The sequence below is a fragment of the Chlorocebus sabaeus genome, chromosome 20 (assembly GCF_047675955.1).
Source record: "Chlorocebus sabaeus isolate Y175 chromosome 20, mChlSab1.0.hap1, whole genome shotgun sequence".
Classification (NCBI taxonomy): Eukaryota; Metazoa; Chordata; class Mammalia; order Primates; family Cercopithecidae; genus Chlorocebus; species Chlorocebus sabaeus.
Genome location: NC_132923.1, coordinates 44,419,679 through 44,439,159, shown reverse-complemented (window position 1 = coordinate 44,439,159; position 19,481 = coordinate 44,419,679). Strand labels below are relative to the sequence as shown.

Sequence of the window (19,481 nt, the reverse complement as noted above, 5' to 3'; positions counted from 1 at the left end):
CAAGTAGCTGAGACTATAGGCATGTGTCTCAGCATCTGGCTAAAAATGGGTTTAAACTAAAGAATTAGCTAGAAAAAAGACCCATTAGTTTTAGTTTTTATTTTCATCAAAGTTATATGTAAATATAGTTTAAAGAATCAGGCCATGTGCAGTGGCTTATGCCTATAATCCCAGCACTTTTGGAGGCCGAGTCAGGGGGTCACTTGAGGTCAGGAGTTCGAGACAAGCCTAGACAATGTGATGAAACCCTGTCTTTACAAAAATACAAAAATTAGCCTGTGTGGTAGCGCATGCCTGTAATCCAAGCTACTCAGGAGGCTGATACACGAGAATCACTTGAACCTGGGAGGCGGAGGTTGCGGTGTACCGAGATTGCGCCACTGCACTCCAGCCTGGGTGACAGAGCGAGACTCTATCTCAAAAAATAAGTAAATAAATAAATTTAGTTTCATTTTAAAAAGTATCAAATCACTCTGCAAGTCTTACTGAAAAAGCAGACAAAAATCAGTCCCCTGTCTGGCTCCATCCATCCTCAAATCCCGCTTTCTACAACAACCACTTTCAAGCCTCCCAACTATTTCTTCTTTGTTGCCATTTCTCTAAATAACATGAACTCCCTGTGACAGAATCTGTCACAACATGCTTTTCAGTTTTAGGCATTACATATTGTCATCTCACTTTGGAGGAGGAGAATTTGGTTTTCATTTCCTCACCTCCATGACCCAGCATACTTGTATCATAATTTTAGTTACTTCGGAATTTAGAATTTACATTTTTATAGTTATGAAAACTGCTAAGCCAGTAAGTAACAATGATTGCTTTTTCTTCCTTTCTTCTCTTTGGAGTTAGTAACTGTTCTTTTTGCCTGCTTTCTTAGCTTTCTATGTAAACATCATTTATTCACACCTAAACTCTTCCTCAGTTATCTAAATATGATCCAGTATGTTCAAACATACCAGGTATGCATTTCAATTTCTCTTACTGGAACTCTCTCTCCCGTAGCCTCCGAACCTGTTTCAATCTGAGTAGTTTATTCTTCAGGAGTACTGCAGTGCTGTCTTCCTGGATCTCCCTTCACTTTCAACATGAAGATTGCTTCACCTCTCTCCTTATTAAGCTCCCTGTGTCCTGTCTCACATCTTCCTCTTTGCTTTATATCTTGTTCTGTTGAAGTGCTTCCTGCAACAGCATTCTGAGGAGTGCATGGGTGGTACAATTCTTGAGAACTTGAAACTCAGAAAAGGCTGAGTACACTGGCTCATGCCTATAATCCTGGCACTTCGGGAGTCCAAGGCGGGAGGATGGCTTGAGCTCAGGAGTTCGACACCAGCCTGGGCAATATAGTAAGACCTCTCTCTCTAAAAAAAAAAAAAAAAAAAAAAAAAATTAAAAAAAAAAAGAAAATCAGAAAACCTATTTAACCCATACATATACAGAAGAGCTTAACCATATATAAAATTCTTAATCAGAAACAACTTGATTCTTTGTAAGTCGTCTGGAGAATGTTAGGATTTTCTCTTTGGCCTTAATGTTGTAAGGCAGTATAGTCATGTGCCTTAATGTAGGTATATTTTCATCCATTGTGCTAAGCACTTGCTGGATCTTGTTAATCTAGAAACTCATGTCCTTCAGTTCTAGAAAATTCTCTTAAATATTCCTTTGAGGATTTCTTCCTCCTCTATTTTCTCTGTTCTGTCTTTTTGAAACTCCTGCTATTTAGGTATAGGACTGCTAATACCTTTTCTCTCCTATTAGTCTCTTTGTCTTTGTACTTTACTCCTTGAGACATTTCCTCAAATTTATCTCTCAGCCCTTCCATTCAAGTTCTCATTTTCATTACTGCTATTGTATTTTTAAATTTTAAGAGCTGTTGATTTTGTTCTTTGAAATTTTCCTTCTTAAGAGTATCTTGTTCTTGTTCCTTGGATGCAATGTTTTCCTTATCTATCTGAAGATAGAGGGTTTTTTTTTAAGTTTTAAACTTTCTGCACACTGTATTTCCTCCAATTTGCTTTTTTCTATATGTTTGTTTCAGTCTGTTTTAAATTACAGGCATTCCTTGGCTGTTTGCTCATATTTGAGGGACTCAGTCTATTAAAATTCAGCTTAGATTAAGCTCTCAGTCACATCTGCTTGAACTGCAGCTATTTCAAACTGCAGGGAAAAATCTATGACTGTAATCAAGCTGAGAAGTCTATCAACCATGGCTCCTCAGTTTCACCTCACCGAAGAATCCCTTCTAGTGTCAAAACTCACATTTCTGAAACTATGGACTGATTGTATCTATTCTCTATTACTCACACCAGAGCAGAAAGCACACATTAGGGCAAAATGAAACTTTACAAATATAATGAGATTGTTTCATATATTCACATCTTTCAATTCAGAGAAATCACATTGAAGTAAAACCTTACAAACGTAATGGGTGTAGCCAAAGCCTTTAGTTTGTGTTCAAGCCTTCTAGTCACCACAGAATTCACACTTAAGAGAAACCTTACAAATGCAATGAGTGTGGCAAACCCTTCATCAAGAGTTCAAGCCTTAGTTGACATCAGCAAGACCATTCTAAAAGGAAATCATATAACTGTAACATATGTGGGAGAGGCTTTTTCCAGGTCTCAGAACTCACTCACTAGTCATCAAAATATACGTCTTTGGTGAAACCACACAAATGTAATGTACATGCTAAAGTTTTGACCCATGGATCAAAACTATGGATCATGAGAGGATTTATACTGGAGAGAAACCTCACAAATGTAATGAATGTATAAGGTTTTGGGTCAAACATTCATGATTTTTGTGTCATGAGAGGGTTTATATTGGAGAGAAATCAGATAAATACAGTATAGGCAGAAAAATCTTTAATCAAAGATATCTTCTCAGGATTTACAAAAAAATCACATTGGAAAGAACACTTACAAATGATATGATAAATGTTTTAAGCAATTCTCACAATATACTCTACAGAACTAGGTCTCCAGTTCTCCAAGCTTAACCTTAGATTTTATACACTGCAGAATACTTACAAGTGAAAAATAAGTTAAAACATGTGACATGATATATATCAAAGGCAGAAGGATGTCTAAAAACGACCAGTTACCTTCAAGTTATAAAATGTTTTATTCAATTATTTGAGGTTTCTTGAAAAGGCTACTTTACTACCTATAACTTTCCATCTGAACTTTGAAGTCTGTTGATATGCCTTTCTTAGAGGCCTTTTATGGTATCTCCGGGAAATAATCAATACGATAAAAGGTGATGTCATTAGGTAATGTTTATTTCAATCCATGTTCTGGGAAGAACAAGGAAACTGCCTTTTGAAATTAAATATTGTCTGAATTCGCATTTGTGAGGGGCAGAGAGTAATGTAAAACTGTGTTAGTCATCATGCTGATTGCATTCTGGGGACCCTTCTCCAGATAGAGGGCCACTGTGGGATACAGGAAAGGAATGCTTTACCAACTAACTGTGAAATAGAGCAGACCAGGACCTTAGGAGACTGGGATTTTTATGGGAGGAGAGTGATACATTACTATGGACTGATTATGGTAGAAATAATGTGGGGGAAATGGTGGCTTCCCTCTCCATTCAATGGTGATAGCTGTTGTATAGCAAAGATTGACCAAAAAAAAAAAAAAAAATTCTTGAAATTGGGGACAGAACAGGTATCAAAAAGGAGGTTTTAATCAAAAGAACCAGAACATCATGTCTTGAATAGGAATCAAATTTAACTGCTGGTGTTAAATTTTGCTTCTGTTTTATTCAGAATGTATCACAGTTCTCATGTTTTAATTAATAAAATTGAATATTTTTCGATAACTATGAATGAATTCCATTCCTTTTACCAACAAAGTTTTATCTCACCCCAGTAGGATACTTCATAATAGACACTAACAAAGCACTATTAGGCTCTTAAGATTGAAGGATCTATTTACTATAACAATTTTTTTATTGTAGAATCAAACAACATACAATTTTGGGAACACATAATCGTGCTTTGCACTGGAGTTATTCTCTCTGCACTCTGCCCTAAGATACTTACGTAGGTATAATGAAAATCCCATAGAAGTGGATTTTCAGACTGACACCCTAAAACATGTATCACAGTTGATGAATAGGCACCATATTGTATTTCCACATGCCTTTTTCTTTTGCACTATATGAGACCCATGGCATGCACCTTGATTTACAAAAAGTTAAAATACAAATATATTAGGAATATGAAAAAGACTATGAAATGAGAGAAAATTTGCAAATAAAAAAAATCTGTCTCTTCTTTATGCTTGTAGAGCTCTGTGAAATAATTTGAAAACATCAATGTTGATGAATTTCCTCTTAAGAATGAACACATACAATATTTTGTTTGTTTGTTGTGGTAGGTAACTAGAAACTTTATATATTCACCCATAGCATTTTTGTTAATTTGTACTTACAACCACTCCACTGGAACTGGAGTTGAACTCCACTTAAAGTTCGGTTTGGATGTTAAGAATGACGATGTCATACACTGGAGTGTTTTGAGAATGCTTATTGTAGAGTAGGGAAAGGTAACTGGCTTAGGATATTATGGTGGTTACTGGGTGGGGCTGGAGTGAGGGTACTTAGACAAGGTTTAAACTTCCAGCTGGTACCAAGGAAGAAAACACTCAGGCTTTATTATCAGCTTTCCCAGATGGGCAGAATAGGAAGAGGGAGTGATGAGGTATGTAAGGTGTTAGCAGTCAAACATCAAAAAATGGAGTCAGACTCTTTAGTACACCCTGAATTACTGCTTTTGAAACTCCTTACTTTTTGGTTGGGAAAGACTCCAATTTTCTTTATGACAATCGCTTACTGCATTCCTTTCCCTGCTGCACACATAGGTCCCATTGCACAATATGATTGTGAATATGTTTGTGAAATACTGTTTACAGAAAATGTCTAAGATATCTTTACACTAGTTCAATGAAAGTTGCTCGGTGGAAATGTTTTTTAGATAATACATATATATGATTAAACAAATTTTTAAAAGACATTCTAACAGGTATAAGGTGACAGCTCATTGTGGTTTTGATTTGCATTTCACTGGTAATTAGTGATGTTGAGCACCTTTTCATATACCTGTTAACCATTTGTATGTCTTCTTTTCAGAAATGTCTATTCAAGATCTTTGCCATTTTTCAATCAAATTATTTGTTCTTGCTATTGAGTTGTGCTCCTTATAGATCTTGACTATTAACCCCTTATCTGACGTATGGCTTACAAATATTTTCCCCAATTCCATATGTGTCTCATTGCTGTGTTGACTGTTTCTCTTGCTGTGCAGAAGCTTTTTACTTTGATAAAATCCCATTTGTCTATTTATACTTTTGTTGCCTGTGTTTGTGGGACTAAGGCCATAAAATCATCACCCAGATCAATGCCAAGAAGCTTTTTCCCTATATTTTCTTCTAGGAGTTTTACAGTTTCAGTCTCATGTTATAGTCCTTAATCCATTTTGACTTGATATTTGTACTTGAGATAAGGGTCTAATTTCATTCCTCTGCATGTGGATATCATTTTCCTGGTACCATTTATTGAAGAGACTGCCTTTTCTCCATTGTGTGTTCTTGGCACCTTTGTCAAAGATCAGTTGACCATAAATGTATTTATTCTGTGCCATTTCGTTCCACTGGTCTTTATGTCATTTTTGTGTTGATACCATGCTGTTTTGGTTACCATAGCTTTGTAGTATATTTTTGAGATCAGGTAGCATGATGCTTCTAGCCTATTCCCTTTGCTAAAGATTGCATTGGCTATTCAGGGTCTTTTGAGGTTCCACACAAATTTTAGAATTTTGTTTCTATTTCTGTGAAAAATATCATTGGAATTTTGATAGGGATTATATTGAATCTGTTGATTGCTTTGAGTGGTATGGACATTTTAACAATATTAATTATTCCAGTTTATAAACACAGAATGTCTTTCTGTTTACATATGTCTTTATTTCACCAATATTTTATAGTTGTCAGTGTACATATCTTTTACCTCATTGGTTAAATTTATTCTTAAGTATTGTTACTATTGTAAATGAGATTATGTTCTTGACTTCTTTTTGGACATTCTGTTGTTAGTGTATAGAAATGCTACTGATTTTTTATGTTATTTTTGTTACTACAACTTTACTGAATTCATTTATTAGTTCTAACAGTTTTTTGGTAGCATTTTTCGGGTTTTCTATATAATAAGGTCAGGCCATCTATAAATAGAGACAAAAAGACATTTGGATAGCTTTTATTTCTTTTTCTTGGCTAATTGCTCTGGCTAGAGCTTTCAGTCCTATTTTGAATAGAAGTGGTAAGAGTGGGGATTCTTGTCTTGTTCCTGATCTTAAATTAAAGGAAAAGCTTTCAGTTTTCCACCCTTGAGTATAATGCTAGCTGTGGGTTTCTGATATACAGCCTTTATTATGTTGAAGTAATTTACTTCTATTTTAAGTCTGTTGAGTTTTTTTTTTTTTTTTTTAATTGGGAAAGGATGTTGAATTTTGTCAAATGCTTTTACTGGATCTTTAAAGATGATCATAAGGCTTTTGTTCTTCATTCTTTTAATGTGGTGTATTACATTTCCTGATTTGTGTATGTTGAATTATCCTTGCATCCCAGAGATAAATCTCACTTGGTCATGGTAAATGATACTGTTGAATTCAGTTTACTAATATTTTGTTGAGGACTTTTGCATCTATATTCATCAGGGACATTGGCCTATAATTGTCTTTCTTTGTAGTGTCCTTGTCTGGCTTTGGTGTCAAAGTAATGCTGGCCTCATAAAATGAGTTTAGAGGTATTCCCTCCTCTTCAGTTTTTTGGATGAATTTGACGATTGGTATTAATTCTTTGTTTGCTATAATTCAGTAGTGAAGCCATCAGTTCCTTTGATGAGAGACTTTTTATTACCAATCTAATCTTCCTGTTCATCATTGGTCTGTTCAAATTTTCTATTTCTTCATGATTTAGCTTTGGTAGGTTGTATGTGTCTATAAATTCATCCATTTCTTCAAGGTTATCCAATGTATTGGTGTATAGTTGTTCATAGCAGTCTTTTATGATGTTTTATATTTCTGTAGTTTCAATTGTAATGCTTTCTCTTTCACTTCTGATTCCTTTCTTTTCTGAGATAGGATCTCACCCTGTCACTTAGGTTGGAGTGCAGTGACATGATCATAGCTCACTGCAGCCTTGAACCCTTGGGTTCAAGTGATCCTCCTGCCTCAGCCTCCCCAGTATCTGGGAATACAGATGCATGCCACTATGCTGGGTTAATTTTATTCATTTATTTATTTTTTGTAGAGACAGGATCTTACTATGTTGTCCAGGCTAGTCTCAAACTCCTGGTATGAAGTAATTCTTCTGCCTTGGACTCCCAAAATGCTGGAATTACATGAGTGAGCCACTACACCTGGCCCACTTCTGACTTTATTAATTTGAGTCTTCTCTCCTTTTTTTTAAAGTCTAGCTAAAGGCTTGTCAATTTTGTTTATATTTTCAAAAAACCAACTCTTAATTTCATTGCTCTTTTCTTTTTTTTCTTTCTTTTTTTGAGGGAAGAGTCTCACTCAGTCACCCAGGGTGGAATGCAGTAGTGCAATCTGGGCTCACTGCAACCTCTGCCTCTGCCTGGGTTCAAGTAATTCTTGTGCCTCAGCCTCCCAAGTAACTAGGATTACAGGCACCCGCCACCATACCTGGCTAATTTTTGTATTTTTAGTAGAGACGGGATTTCACCATATTGGCCAGGCTGGTCTCGAGCTCCTGACCTCAAGTGATCCAGCTGCCTCGGCCTCCCAAAATGCTGGGATTACAGGCATGAGCACCGAACTTGGCCTCATTGCTGTTTCCAGTTGTTTTACTGGTTTGTATTACATTTATTTCTGCTCTGATCTTTATTATTTCCTTCCTTCTACTAACTTTGGGTTTGGTTTGCTCTTCCTTGAGATGTTAATGTTAAGTTGTTTATTTGAGATCTTACTGTTTTTTATGTGTTTATTGCTATAAACTTCTGTTGTACAACTGCTTTTGCTGATGTCCTATAAATTTTGGTATGTTGTGTTTCCATTTTTGTTTGTATGTGTGTTCTCTTTTGTGAGTCATTTTGACTTTTGTTTTAGCCTGGTTCCCCAGAAAACAGAGCCCACGGCCAAGTTTGTGGAAGTAATGCTTTATTGGAGGGTTCACACCCAGGGAAGCAACAATGAGGGGAAAGTAACATAAAATGGAGAAGGAGGGAAGCAAATACAAGGTTCGTTGCCCTCAGCTCCGCTATAAATAGCTGGTTGCTTGGCCACACAGGATATCTCTGGAGATGCCAATGGAACCTTTGAATCTCGGAACAGTCTCTCAGAAAGGGGAACGGTAAAAAATTTATCTGTTCACTCTTCCTTATGTCCATTTTCTCATTATTCAAAATTTTGTCCCACAGAAGTTAACTTTCCCACATTTCCAGAGTGTGGCATGGGCCACTTTATGGCAGCTGCTGGAGAATCTAGGGCCTCCATGGATCCCACTGGACCATGGTATTTCCCACTGTAGCATGTATGATGGAGGCCATGCCAAAGGCTCATGCTTTAACACCCACCTGGAAAGGCTGAGCCTGCTGGTGGTGTCAGGAGGTAAAATAGCAATTGAGGCAGGAATTATTATTGCAGGAATGGCATGAGCCTTTAATAGGGCTACTTAGGCTGGGAAGCAGAGCAAGTGCTTAGACCAGGGGGATGAGGGATCAACAGGATATGAAGAGATGCATAAATAAATGCAGTATACTTGAACTTGGCTTTGTAGCCATATTTATACTTTAGATTTATGTCTTTGATTAACTTGTTTTAGTGCTCACTGCCAGTTCTTTCTTTCTCTTAGTTACTGAAAAAATAGCTTTGAATAATTATCTCCTGTAATTTAATGTGGCAGCAAAGAAGTCCAAGACTGACATGATGTTTTTGTTCTTTCTAGGTAACATATTTTATTTCCTTCTTGGATGTTTGTAAGTCATCTTCCATAGCCTTGTAATTTAAAAACATTGTCAGGCCACATCTAGATGTAGGTCTTCATCATTTATTTTGCAGGAAAAATGGTTATTCCTTTCTACTTCCATCTATGGGCCAATTTTTTTTTTCTTTTTTTCTTTTTTTTTTTTTTTTTCTCATCAAGAAACTGTTCTTCCCATCACATATTTGATTTTCTTCCATTTGTTTTGGTCTCTTCTTCGTGAACACCAATTACCTTTTTTCTCTTTTTTTACCTTTATCTCGACCACCTACCTCTGATCTTTCTCTCACCATTCTGGAGTGCTCAAATAGTCCTCATTACTGATTCAATATTCTCCTAGAATCAAGTATTTATTGCCAATATAGATTTTAATTCTATAGTTGTATTCTTGTATTATTTCAGTCCTTCCTTATTTCGTTCATAACATTGTATTGGCTTTCCATTTCAACCTCTTTCTTCTTCCACTTTATAGATGCATATTTGTAGAACATGCATAGCTTTTTGAGCTCTATTGCAGATGCAAGTAGTCTCTTGAGGATTTTTTTTTTTTTTTTGGTCTTGCAGTAGATCATTTTTATGCTTTTCCTTTGGTTCTTTATGTGGTTATTTCCTTTCCCTTGTTCTGAGGTATTTTTGTCACAGGCTCCATGTTGGCTTTTTTGTCATTGTTGTTCTTTTACTTACCTTTCCATAAATAAGAGTCTTCAAACTTAGTGTTTATCAACAGATAAAATGTGTATATCTCTCTTGGTCCTGCTACTTATCCACTTGTATATATGCCAGTTCTCATTTCAATTTCCACGTCTACTAGGCATTCACCTATTGTGGTTTCCCTCTGCTGGCTTTTCCCACCCCATTGTCTGATCATTTGTAACTCTAAAATAATGGAACATACAAAAAACTACAGTTCCCATCTTGCACTGTTCTTAGCTTCATCCTCTCTCTGCCCCTAACTATGGTGCTGTATATTGGGGCACTACATTTCTCAACATGTCATCTGCTCCTTACTTCCTGCTCAGCTGTTTCCTCTGAGCTCTTCTCTCTATGGATGTAGAACAACAGGAGAGGTTTCATGGAGGTAGAGGGAGGAAGAGAAGAAGAGGTGATTCATCCATCTCTGGCTGTCTCAAAACCGCAGTGCCTACCAGGTAAAGTGATAACCACGAAGTTCCTAGCTGGTATAGACCCCCGATCTGAGGCAGGTGGCAAATAGGTAATTATGTACCTCTATCCTTTTTCAGACAGTGTCTGATTCATATGATAAAACCTGACTAGCTTTGAAGAGAAGCCTAGGTAGGCCTTTCTTTATGTAGCTCAATAAGCTTTAAATTTAGGAATTTTTATTCTTAGGTTTAGTTGTTTTTTGGTGCATTGAGTTTTCATCTTAGTTGTTTTTACAGTATGACGGAGGACTGTTGGCAGTTCCTCTTGCTAAAACCAAGAATCTGTTAAAATGTCTAAACTTTCAGGAATTCACCACTGAATCACAGCTATGCCCAGTAGTCACATTACACCAACAGCAGCTGAAGCACAAGGCATTATCATGAGAGTCAGCTAAGAACCCGGGGGGGATTTAGTCAAAGAGGGTGAATGGAACCAGTGACGTGGGAAAGTACAATCTAGAAAACTAAATATGTTTTGCTTTGATTATCTGAGCCATATACATACATATTGGAACCTATTTGAAAATAGTAAAAGATTTTGAAGCCAAAAAACCAGCCTTTTTTTTTTTTCTTTTTTGGAGACGGAGTCTCGCTCTGTCACCCAGGCTAGAGTGCAGTGAGGTGATCTTGGCTCACTGCAACCTCCACCTCCCAGGTTCAAGTGATTCTCGTGCTCAGCCTCTTGAGTAGCTAGGACTACAGGCATGCGCCACCACAATTTTTTTTTTTTTTTTTTTGAGATGGAGTCTTGCTCTGTCGCCCAGGCTGTAGTACAGTGGCGCTATCTCGGCTCACTGCAAGCTCCGCTTCCCGGGTTCACACCATTCTCCTGCCTCAGCCTCCTGAGTAGCTGGGACTACAGGCACCCGCCACCACGCCCGGCTAATTTTTTGTATTTTTAGTAGAGACAGGGTTTCACCGTGTTAGCCAGGATGGTCTCGATTTCCTGACCTTGTGATCCGCCCGTCTCGGCCTCCCAAAGTGCTGGGATTACAGGCGTAAGCCACCATGCCCGGCCTACACCCAGCTAATTTTTTATATTTTTAGTAGAGACAGAGTTTCACTATGTTGGCCAGTCTGGTCACGAACTCCTGACCTCAGGTAATCCACCTGCTTCCGCCTCCCCAAGTGCTGGGATTACATGCGTGAAACACCACACCCAGCCTATTTTATTATCATTATGATGATGATGATGATGATGACAGAGTCCTGCTCTGTCATCAAGGCCGGAGTGCAGCGGCACGATCTTGAATCACTGCAACTTCTGCCTCCTGGGTTCAAGCAATTCTCCTGCCTCAGCCACCCAAATATCTGGGATTACAGGTGTGCACCACCACACCTGGCTAATTTTTGTATTTTTAGTAGAGACAGGGTTTCACCATGTTGTCCAGGCTGGTCTTGAACTCCTGACCTCAAGTGATCTGCTCACCTCAGCCTCCCAAAATGCTGGGATTATAGGCACGAGGCACCGTGCTTGGCCAAACCAGCTATTTTAAAAATAACTTATGGTTTAATTGAACTGAGCCTGTTGTTTTCAAAATAATAAATTATTTAAATCCAACCATTTAAAAATAAGAATTTATATACATAGGATCTAAGGATGTAGTATTGTGTCCATTTCCCATATCAAAGAAAACTGGTGAAGGGCTAGATTTGAAAACAGCTACTTCTCTTTCATCAGATTTCCTCTAAAATTCCCTTACTCTCTCTCTCTCTCTCTCTCTCTCTCTCTCTCTCTCTGTGTGTGTGTGTGTGTGTGTGTGTGTGTGTTTGACAGGTTACAACGTCAAGGTCAAAAACATCAAAGATGAAACAGAAAACGAAAAAAGAGTAGTGGAGTCTCAAAAGAAAATTCTTGTTAATGTTTGCTATTGACTAAAACGGAAAAATACTGAAGTTCATTCATTATCATAGATACATGCATTGAGACTAGGAAGATTAGAGGGCTTGCTGCTGCTTGTGAAACTGAGGCATCTCACACAGAAAACTAAGCTATTCTTTGCACAGTCTCCTAACAGCTTGTCATTTTGCAACTAATGTGGAAATATGGCATTGCAAGGTTTATGAAATATATATTTTTTATTGATTCTACGCTTTCAAGATGAGGTATACATTTTCAATCCAAGAATCAATAATTTATGGAGTTAATTTTTCATTATAACTTTCTTGCAGCTGCTGAATTAGGAATGTTCTGACTCTAAGCAGGAATGTAAATTGAACATATTCCTGTGCAGAAATTCTAGGGAGTAGTGAATCAGGGAGTTGCACTGTTGTAGAGTTGCCAAATATATTTGTGTATTCAATTTCAGTATATTTAGACTTGAATCGCGTAGGCACCTTTGAAAGCACAACTCAAACAGCCTTATTTGTTCTAGTAACAAATGATTGGTAGTAATACATGAGCTCCTGAATGAAAACTTGTTAGCAAACTTAGCTGCTAAACTTCTCTTTCTAGCAAATACTTCTCAGACAAACTAATTAGCTTGGACCCAGAAAACCAAAGCTTTAAATAAATTAGTTCAAGCCTAAAAGTAATAAGGCTAAGAATTTTAATCAAAATAGAAGCCCCCATTGGTACTATGTATCTTATAGCTGATAACATTCAATGAAGTCTGATTATGTTATCACTAAGACATAAGCCAGAAGGGGCTTTATAGATGAGGATGAATGACACTTCAATGTTTGTCTGTATTTATTAGTGCTTAATAGGTACTAGACACCGTTCTGTAATAGGTGCTAAAGATTCATCAGTGAACCAAACAGACAAAAATCTCTGCTCTTGCGGACTTCACATTGGTAGTGAGAAGAGAAAGGCCATGAACAATAGAAATAATAAATATGTAAATTAGATAGTACATTAGAAGGTGAGAAGTGCTATGAAAAAAGGATGGAAGAGCCTGGGCTACATTGTGAAACCTTGTTTCTACAAAAGATACAAAAAATCAGTTGGGCATGGTGGCGTGCACCTGTATCTCAGCTACTCAGAAGACTGAGGTAGGAGGATCATCTGAGGATGGGTAGCTCAAGGACACCACTGCACTCCAGCCTGGGTGACAGAGTAAGACCCTGTCTCAAAAACAGAAAGCATAGAGGAGACTAAGAGGGATCAGGAGTAATTCCAATTTTGTTTCTAAATTTTATTTATTATTTCATTTTATTTACTTATTTATTTTTGAGACAGAGTCTCACTCTGTTGCCCATGCTGGAATGCAGTGGTGTGATCTCCGCTCACTGCAAACTTTGCCTCCCAGGTTCAATCAATTCTCCTGCCTCAGCCTGCCGAGTAGCTGGGATTACAGGTGTGCACCACCACGGCCAACTAATTTTTGTATTTTAGTAGGGACGGGGTTTCACCATGTTGGCCAGGCTGGTCTTGAACTCCTGGCCTCAAGTGATCCACTCACCTCAGCCTCCTAAAGTGCTGGGATTACAGGCATGAGCCACTGTGCCTGGCATTAGGAGTGGTTCCAATTTTAAATTAGAAAGTCAGGTTAGGCCTTATTTTGAAAGATGATAGTTGAGCTAAGATTTGAAGGAGGAGAGATAACTATGAAGATATTGGGGAGAGAGAGTATGTCAGATATAAAAGCTGGTGCAAAAAGTCAGTATGTCAGACATAAAAGCATGCACCCTGAGGCAGGTGCATGCCTGACAGGTAAAAGAAGCAAGGAGGGGGCCAATGGGCCTGGAACAGAGGATGCAAGTGGGAGAGATAGTAGTAGATGAGGCCAGACGGGTAATGGGATGATATGGTTTGGCTGTGTCCCCACGCAAATCTCATCTTGAATTGTAATTCCCATAATTCCCACATGTCGAGGGCAGAACAGGTGGAGATAGTTGAATCATGGGGGTGGTTTCTGCCATGCTGTTCTCGTGATGGTAAGTGAGTGCTCACGAGATCTGATGGTTTTATAAGGGGTTTTGCCCTTCACTCGGCCCTCACTCCTTCCTGCCGCCCTGTTGGGGAAGTGTCTGCTTCTCTTTTGCCTTCTGCCATGATTTTAAGTTTCCTGAGTCCTCCCAAGCCATGTGGAACTGTGAGTTAATTAAACCTTTTTCCTTTATAAGTTCTCCTGTCTCAGGTATTGCTTCATAGAAATGTGAGAATGGACCAATACATGGGAGAATTGGACCATGCTGGCTGTCATAAGGATTTTAGCTTTAATTCTGAGAGGTTTGAGAGCCATTATATGGTGTTTGTTTGTTTGTTTGTTTTGTTTTGAGACGTAGTGTCACTCTTGTTGCCCAGGCTGGAGTGCAATGGTGTGATCTCGGATCACCGCAACCTCCGCCTCCTGGGTTCAAGCAATTAGCTGGGATTACAGGCATCTACCACCATGCCCAGCTAATTTTGTATTTTTAGTAGAGATGGGGTTTCTCCATGTTGGTCAGACTGGTCTTGAACTCCCGACCTCAGGTGATCCCCACACCTTGGGCTCCCAAAGTGCTAGGATTATAAGTGTGAGCCACTGCGCCCAGCCTGTTTTTTTATTATCTCTTTTTGAGAGCAATTATATGGTTTTAAGCAAAGGAAAGACACAATCTGACTTCTGTTTCAAAGGATTACCTTGGTTGCTATGCTGAAAAAGGACTTTAGGGGCAAGGTGAAAACAGGGAAACATGTTAGGAGTCTATTGCAATAATCCAGGTGAAAGTTGATGGTGGCTCAAGCCAGAAAGGTGGTCAGAATCTGGATATATTTTGAAAGTAGAGGCAACAAGACTTCCTGATGGATGAGAAGGGCATGTAAGAGAGTCAAACTATTTAAATAAAATGTGTGTAATCTTTAATTGAGATAGGGAAGACTATGGATCGTGCAGCATTGGGAGGGGAAATCAGAAGTTCAGTTTTGGACATGTGAAATTTGAGATGTCTATTACTGGAAATATTAAACGGCAATTGGTTATACCAGTTTGGAGTTCAGGGGAAAGGCCACGGCTGTAGATAGATATTTGGAATTTGTCAGCACATGGATGATATCTAACACTATGAGTTAAGGAGTACACCAAAGTAACAAATACACCCAGAGAAGAAAAGAGGCCCAAGGACTGAACTTGCGGCACTCCAAGCAAGATTAAAAGGTTGGGTTTTGAGAAAGAACCAATAAGGATGCTGATAAATGACCAGTGAGGTTGGAGGGAAACCATGAGAGCATGGTACGGGGAAGCCAAGGAGAGAAAGTTTTTCCAGGAGGAGGAAATGATCAACTGTAACAAGTACTGCTGATTGGCCAAGTAAAATTAGTATTGACAACTGTTTGCTGGATTTACCAATGACTTTGACATGGGCAATTTCTGTGGTATGGTGGAAATGAAAAAGTTTGATTGGAATACATTTGATAAAGAATGGGAAAAAAGGGCATTAGCAACAGAAATTATAGACAATCCTTTTGAGTTTTTCCGTAAAGAGAACAGAGAAATGGGTTGTTAGATGGAGTGGGAGAGCAGATCAAGATATTTTAAGATGAGATAAATAATGGCATATTTATTTGCTTTTGAGAATATACAATAGAGAGGAGAAACCTGAAGATTGTAAGAGTCAGGAAAGAATTGGTGGATACACACACACACACACACACACACACACATATATATACACATTTTTTTTTTTTTTTTTTTTTGAGACAGTTTTGCTCTGTCACCTAGGCTGGAGTGCAGTGGCATGGTCTTGGCTCACTGCAACCTCTGCCTCCCAGGTTCAAGCAATTCTCCTGCCTCAGCCTCCTGAGTAGCTGGGACTACAGGTGTGCACCACCACGCCTAGCTAATTTTTTGTATTTTTAGTAGAGACGAGGTTTTGCCATGTTGGCCAGGCTGATCTTGATCTCCTGATCTTGTGATTCGCCTGCCTCAGCCTCCCAAAGTGCTAGGATTACAGGCGTGAGCCACCACACCTGGCCAGTGGAGCTATGTTCTTGGGTAAGCAAGAAGAGATGGGCTCTGTTGTCCATTTAAGGGTTGGTCTTACATAGGATTATAAACAATTCACCTACTATAGTTGGAAGGAAAGCAGAATCTGTGCATATAGATATTGGTAGATTGGTAGGTGGACATCTGTGGAACTTCACTTCTGGAAGCTTTTATTTATCCCATTTAAATAGTATTTAATATTAAATACTATTAAAGTTAAATCATAAATATTTATGAAATATTAGCAGTAAGTATTTCACTTCAGCTGAAAGTGAAGATGAGGAATAGTTCTACAGATTTGAAGAGAGGAGGAATTGTCTTAGTCCATTATGGCCACGATAAAATACCTTAGAACAGGTAATTTATAAACAATAGAGGCCAGGTACAGTGGCTCATGCCTATAATCCCAGCATTTTGGGAGGCTGAGATGGGCGGATCACAAGGTCAGGAGTTTGAGACCAGCCTGGCCAACGTGGTGAAACCCCATCTCTACTAAAAATACAAAAATTAGCCGGGCATGGTGGCACACACCTGTAGTCCCAGCTACTCAGGAGGTTGAGGGAGGCTGAGGCAGAAGAATCACTCCAACCCAGGAGGCAGAGGTTGCAGTGAGCTGAGATCCTGCTATTGCACTCCAGCCTGGGTGACACAGCAAGATTCCATCTCAAACAACAAAAACAATAGAAAGGGGACCATGTGTGGAGGAGGAGCTATAGAGGTACAATGTGGCCTAAATATCTGGTAATTCAGGCTTGAATCCCAGCTCTTTTCTCAAGCTATGTTACCCCAGCCAAGTAACTTAATATTTCTGAGTCTCAGATTCCTTATCTTTTTTTTTTTTTTTCCAGTGGAAAATAACTTTTATTGAGACCCCACCAGCTGCAAAATCTGCTCCTGGCATTAAGCTCTCCTTCTTCCTTTGCAATTCGGTCTTTCTTGAGTGGTCCCATGAATGCTTTCTTCTCTTCCATGGTCTGGAAGCGGCCATGGCCAAACTTGGAGGTGGTGTCAATGAATTTAAGGTCAATCTTCTCCAGAGCCCGCCGCTTCGTCTGCACCAGCAAGGACTTGCGGAGGGTGAACACCCCGCTTCTTGGTTCCCACCACACAGCCTTTCAGCATGACAAATTCATTGGTCACTTCACCATAGTGGACAAAGCCACCCAGAGGGTTGATGCTCTTGTCAGACAGGTCATAGTCAGTGGAGGCATTGTTCTTGATCAGCTTACCATCCTTGATAAGGTAGCCCTGGCCAATCTTATAGATCTTCTTGTTGATCTCAGTGCGGTGATGGTAGCCTTTCTGCCCAGCACGTGCCACAGAGAAGGCCACACAAGCAGGATGCCATGCCCCAATACAGGCCACCTTGCACAGGCCTCGGTGGGTCTTACGGGCAGCTTCTTGGTGTGCGAACGACTGGTGACCCCTTTGTAGCCTTTGCCCTTGGTCACCCCGATGACGCTGATCATCTCATCCTGCCCAAACACTTGGTTCACAGGTACCTGCTGCTCGAGCCTCTCGCGGGCTCAGTCCAGCTTCTCGGCCACGGTGCCTCCGTTCACCTGGATCTCCATCAGGTGGGCCATCTTCTGGCGCAGAGGAAGCAGGCGCATCTGGGTGTGGGCAATAACACAGATGACTTGGCAGTACTTCTTCATGCTGCTGAAGTCCTTCTCCAGCTGCTTCTTGCCATCCTCATCCTGCCATTTCTTGCAGTACTTGGTAAAGGCCTTCTTCTTAGATTTATGCCAGTTCTTATAGAAACGCCTCTTGCATTCATCACTGATGTGCTCAGCGAAGACAGTCTTGAAGGTCCGGAGGCCTCCAGGGGTTTCCACGTAGCCCACAATGCCCACAACCACCATGGGTGGCGTCTCCACAATGGTTACAGCCTCCACCACCTCCTTCTTGTTCACCTTAGATCCTGGCCTGTCGACTTCCCGTACGATGTGGGTCATGCCAGCCTTGTATCCCAGGAAGGCTGTGAGGTGGACCGGCTTAGACGGGTCATCGTTAGGGAAGCTCTTAACCTTCCCGCGATGCCTGCTGCTGCGCTTCCGAGGCAGGAAGCCGAGGGACCCATGTCTGAGAGCGGAGAACTTTCTGTGAGACATCACGCCATCAAATCCCACCGGTAGAGCCCTTATCTTTAAAATGAGAAAAACATATGCCTTATAGCATTTGTAAAGAAAATTAATAAAATCATGAGCCAGGCACAGTGGCTCACATCTATCTGCAATCCCAGCACTCTGGGAGGCTGAGGCAGAAGGATTGCTTGAGCTCAGGAGTTTGAGGCTGCAGTAAGCTGTGATTGCACCACTGTACTCAAGCTTGGGCAACAGAGTGAGACCTTGTGTAAAAAAGCAAAAACAAAAATCATATATGTAAGCATGTAAACTGCCTGGTACAAAGTAAGATCTCAAGAAAGTTAGTTTTTCTCTTCCTCCAGTGAGTTGCCCAGGACTTCAGTACCCAACCCAGAACAGACCCTCCTTTGCACTTGCCGGTTTTACTCCCAGGACTGGCGTATCTGCTGTCAACCCAGTTAAGTCTCCTAGTTCCATCACAGGTGGAGAGGGAACCCCCTCTTGTACTCTACCCTTTGAAACCCTGTGCCACTTAATCTTTTCTGTCTCCCATACCCCTTTGCTGTTAGACTTCCCTTAGAAATGAGGACCTTCCAGAGAGGGTCCTATGGCAACACCAAACCTCCCCTGCCCACATCGGCGCTGAGTCAACTCCTGGGGTTCCCAAACCCAGATGGTGGCCGCAGCTGAGTCTTGCCTCTTCTGATGTGTCCTGTCCTGCCTTAACAAACTGTCCAAAAGAGGCAGCAAGAGTGCACCTAATTTTAATATCACTTATACAAAATGCCAGACATACGAAATGGTTATCACAGGGAAAAATTAACAGCATATCACAAGCATACTCCAAAGGATTTTTCCTGGAGCACCTTTTTCCACAAATACCCGTTTTACAAAGTAAGGTACATCGTTTTGTATCCTAACCATTAGGCTCAAGGCAATTAGTGGTCTTTCTTTGTCTTTTTACATTTTTATGATTGTGACACTTAATAAATTGCTGAGCTTCAATTAGGTCTGAACATAATGGGTTCCTAAAAAGCAAACACACGGGTCCCCTGTATGTCCTTTTGATAGCCACTCATGAAAATCTACTTTTCTCATAATTTGGATAAACTGAAGGCCACTTTGATTTTATATTGCAAATGATAGTAATCCAAGAATTGAGCCTGAATTTTAGAAAACTGAAAATCAATTCCAGACAATTGAGTCTAACACGCAAACAAATCTTGTATTTTCTTTTTTTCTTTTTTTTTTGAGGAGTCTTGCCCTGTTGCCTCGGCTGGAGTGCAGTGGTGCGATCTCGGCTCACTGCAACCTCCGCCTCCC

The 19,481-nt window shown here is 39.8% G+C and overlaps 1 pseudogene; it reads right to left on the bottom strand.

The window, feature by feature from the left end:
* Positions 1 to 16,880: 16,880 nt before the first annotated feature.
* LOC103224436 (large ribosomal subunit protein uL3 pseudogene) lies at positions 16,881 to 18,199 on the bottom strand (annotated as a pseudogene).
* Between the last annotated feature and the right edge of the window lie 1,282 nt (positions 18,200 to 19,481).